A 4,877-nucleotide genomic window follows, 5' to 3' on the forward strand; every position below is an offset into this window, starting at 1 on the left:
TGAATCCCGGTGTCCCATATAGTCCCCCATGCCTGCCAGGAGCTATTTCTGAGCAGACAGCCAGGAGTAACCCCTGAGCAACGCTGGGTGTGGCCCAAAAAAAAAAAAAAAAAAAAAAAAGATTACACAGAGGCCCAAAAGTGCCACACCTGTGGAGTTGAACACACATGAAAGACACCAGAATCTTAGTTGAGATTCCACCAGGGAAGAGCTCCCACACAAAGTGAGTAAAACATGGCACCATCCATTGTTTCTTGGCCATTTGGCTAAAATCAAGTGTAGTATCTGTTCTTAGCAGTAATAAAATATGGAACTATCCCTTCAAGTGTCTACAGACTGGCCCAGAGATACTCGAGGTATGTCTAATAATCATCTTCTTTAAATTATTATTTGGGAATCAGTACCAGGTCATTTTTGTCAGATATGAAGAAAGTCGATCATTTCTAGAGTATAGGATAGGGGACTCTTACAAAACCTCTGTTTATTGCTAGGGATGTGACTCAGTGGTAAAGTACACATTTTGCAAGCATTGGGCTCTGGATTTAATCCTTGGAAGACAAAAAAAAATTTAAAACTTCCATTTATCCTATCAGGTTTCTTTTATTTTTGTTTCTGTTTATTTTTGTGTCATTCCCAGTGATGCAGGTTACTCTGCACTCAGAAATTACTGCTGGGGATGGTCAGGAGACCAACTGGGATGCTGGGAATCAAACACAAGCCAACATCCCCCTCTCTGGCCCCCATCTATTTATAAAATGGCTAAAGTAAATTTCAAAAACATTCCTTAAAGCATTTATGCAACATGCAACATGCATCTCAGTTGAGAAGTGTGTGGTGGAGTCTGGATGTGTTTCTAATGAGAGATCCTAAAAGGAGTAAGTAGATAAGTATGTTACTCAAGACCAGAGTTCTAATAGGACACTTGCCTTGCCCATTTCACAAAAACAAAAACAAACAAACAAACCAAAATATATTGGCCATGAGATTTTGTGAGAGAAACAGTAAGGAAATGTTGAACTAAACCCATAGGGTCAGCAAAAACACTGACTTGCAGAATCTTAGGGAAAATATTCTTCAAAAGCAGGGTTATAGCTGTTTTTGTCTAGTTGCTTCTATGTTCTTTTGTTGAACTATACATTCCACTTCACTGGCATTTTTTATGTAATGGATTGAACCTTTTAGAAATAATCTTTTTAAGGTATTGACAAGAAACATAATTGTAAGACAATTGTTCTTGCTCTGTTATTAATATAAAAGGAGGGACTTCAGAAGTGATTATAATATTCTTAATTAATAACTGAACTATAATTGCTTAAAGTACAGTAAATTTATTTATTTGGGGTTCTTTTTGTTTTGTTTTGGGATCACATCCAGTGACACTCAGGGTTCCTCCTAGCAAAGTCATTTGTAAAATCATTTTTTGTCACATTTCTATCATTGAAATGCCCATATTTCTTTAGATTTTTTTATTACTCAGTATGGATTAGACATACAAATGTATATTTAAAATGGGATGAATTTTATTATATATTTAATCTAAATTTTTAAACATTAAATAATTATACTTAAAATGATTTTAAAAGACTAAGTGAAACATATCACTAACACACAATTAGAAATCAACTATGTATTAAAGAAATTTTTTAATATAATTTTTATTTTTAAAAGAATTAAAGAAAAATTTTTATCAGTTCAGAATCTAGCTTATCTGAGAGATTTTATATATAAAATGCATTTATATATCTGAAGGTGAATTTCAAGCCATGAAATTTTAAGTGAGGGGAGGAATTTATTAGTGAAGCGATCCTTAATGCAGTCTACTAAATACATTCAACTAACCATATTGAAGGAAGTCTATATGCAAAAAAGTACTTCACTCATGAAACTAATAACATTAAATATTCCAATGTTACTGGGTATGATGGGAGCACATTGAATAAAATTTAATCTAACCTAAAAAGTATTAGAAAATAGACTCAATCTTACAGAGAAAAAAATACTAGAAACTGAAGTAGAACAATGTGCAAGCAATGTCAAATCTAAGGAAAGAACTAAAGCCTAGATATCAGAAGCTGAGAAAACACCCAAAGTCCTAAATCCATGATGACCTATACTAAAATATATCATTGAACATTATAAAAAGTCAATTACAAAGAAGATATTGAAGATTTGGGAGCAAGGAGTAACACAGGCACTTTTATAAGGTTTTCATCAGAATTCTCAGATGGAATTATGTAGACTACAAGAGGATGAAATGCCATTCTTACATTACTAAAAGACAGATACTTTATTGCTTCAGATATGCTGAAGTAATAAAGATTTTAATCTAATATAATTTAGCATCACTTGTTTCACAAGAAATGTTGAAAGAATTTATTTTACCTGGGGCTGGAGCAATAGCACAGTGGTGGGGTGTTTGCCTTGCATGTGTGCCAACTCAGGTTCCATCCCCAGCATCCCATATGGTCTCCTGAGCCTGCCAGGAGTGATTCCTGAAAGTAGATCCAGTAGTAACTCCTGAGCATAGCCAGGTGTGGCCCCCAAACAAACAAAAAGTTATTTTATGGGGCCGGAGAGATAGCATGGAGGTAAGGCATTTGCCTTGCATGCAGAAGGATGGTGGTTCAAATCCCGGCATCCCATATGGTCCCCTGAGCCTGCCAGGAGCGATTTCTGAGCTTACAGCCGGAAGGAACCCCTGAGTGCTGCTGGGTGCGACCCAGAAACCAAAAAAAAAAAAAGTTATTTTACATGAAAAAATAAAGAAAACATAAAGGTTATAAATAGCAAAAACATAAAGTGGAATCAGACAACAATCAAACATAAAAGGAGAAATGAAAAGAAAATCTGTAATAGTAAGAAAAAATATGTCAATATCAGCACACAACAACAACAAAAATGTTTTGTGCTGGAATGACAGTACAGCTGGTAGGGCATTTGCCTTGGTTTCATTCCAAATACCCTATATAGTCCCCTGAGTTCTCCAGAATGATCCCCAAGTGCATAACCAGGAGTAAGCCCTGACCACTGCCAGGTGTGATTAAAAAACTGAAACAAAACAAAAAAATATTTTTGATACTGAAAATGAATATTTTTGATATTGAAAGTTTGACACAATCTGATAACAACCATAAAATTTAAATCTGGAGCAGATAAATTTAGAGGGGGAATAATGAAGAAATTGAGAAAGTTAGGTAGGGAAACTTTCAAAAGAACAGGAAGAGAGAAATATAAGAAATATGTTCCCTTGATCAAATATCCATATATTATATATATATTTATTTAAATCAGGACACAAAATATAGGTTGGAAAGTAAGTAACCTCATATACTAGTAACTACCTGAAACTTGAATGATACCAACCCTCCAGTCAAAACACTCAATGAGGGTAGACGAATTTCTAAAAAGTAGAATCTACTTCCACTACATATAGCAGAATCTCACATAAGATATTAAACATACATAGCCCAAGATAGAAAAATGTAGATAAGGTGTTCTAAGATCAAATGCAGAGGTAAAGAAACTGTTCTTCCAAATATAAACTTTCAACACCCCCCCCAAAATATGATGAGACAAGAGATAATAGAGTGAGAACGGCACTTGACTTACACTCAACCAACCAGGTTCAGTCACTGGCACCAGGTATGACTCCCAAACTTTGCCAGTAGTGATCCCTGACTACCACAGGTCTAATTCATCCCTGATTAAATAAAATAATTTTTAAAAAAGATAACAAAAAGGAAATGATAGATGATGGATAAAGTTTAAGCTGTATAATGATTAAGGGTTAATCAATTAAGAAAATATCATGACCATCAATATAAATGTATTTTTTATGGAACTCTCAAATGTACAAAAAATTATCAATCGACATCAAAGTCTAGATTGGCAGTAGCATGATCATTATAAGGGACTTCAATATACCACTTTTATTAATTAACATATAAAATAGACAAAATTTTTAAGGAGAAATAATAGCATTAAATGAAGTAACCTATGAGAGTGACCAAATAGGTATATAGATGTTATAATCTCATTATATATTCCATTCAAAGATAAATCCTCACTTTTTCCTGTGCACATTGGATAAGTTGATAAATAAAAGTAATCCTAAAAGAATCATGATCATAAAATTTACCAATTTTTCTCAATTATAACTATACTCAAGAATTATAAATAAAAACTAAATCATAAATATCAAGGAGTATTTGCATTGCATATAAATATAAAAATTAGTTTACAAATTTATCATTTCTAAAAATCAATAAATAAGATAAATCATAATTACAAAAAATTGGGCAAGCAATTCAAACACTTAGAAGCCAATGAGAATATGTCTAGACACAGAGTAGGCAGGGAAGAGGGCAATGGAGAGGATGGGAGGGAACCTGGGCATAATGGTGGCAGGAAATGCACACTGGTGAAGGTTATTGTACATAACCTGAAACTCAATCAGGAACAACTTTTAACTATTTAAAAAAACTATTTCATATACAACCTTGGAACCACAATGTTTAAATTTTAAAAAAGAATAAGAATAAACAATATACATCAAAACAGTATACATTCAAATGATGTATATTCAAAAACAATCCACATCCAATATACTTTGCAAAAAAATGTAAACTCTGATAATTCCAAGTATAAACAGAACAACTGAAAAAGGACTGAAGCTACTAGAGAAAATGAATATTAGTATCTAACTTGGGGAAGCAATTTGGCAACATGTAGCTAAATGAAACTTACTCCAAAATTCCATTTTCTCCGGCAAGTTCTTAAAAAGCTTAAGAAACGTTCTTAAAATTGCATAGTAAAATATGGTTCTTTATTATTTTTCAGTGTTAGATAAAACTGCTCTTAAGGACTTGAGGGATGGC

At 33.2% G+C, this 4,877-nt stretch overlaps 1 pseudogene; it reads left to right on the forward strand.

The window, feature by feature from the left end:
* The first annotated feature begins 246 nt into the window (after positions 1 to 246).
* Positions 247 to 402, forward strand: LOC126010362 (uncharacterized; annotated as a pseudogene).
* The last annotated feature ends 4,475 nt before the right edge of the window (positions 403 to 4,877 follow it).

This window comes from Suncus etruscus, chromosome 5 (genome assembly GCF_024139225.1).
Source record: "Suncus etruscus isolate mSunEtr1 chromosome 5, mSunEtr1.pri.cur, whole genome shotgun sequence".
Classification (NCBI taxonomy): domain Eukaryota; kingdom Metazoa; phylum Chordata; class Mammalia; order Eulipotyphla; family Soricidae; genus Suncus; species Suncus etruscus.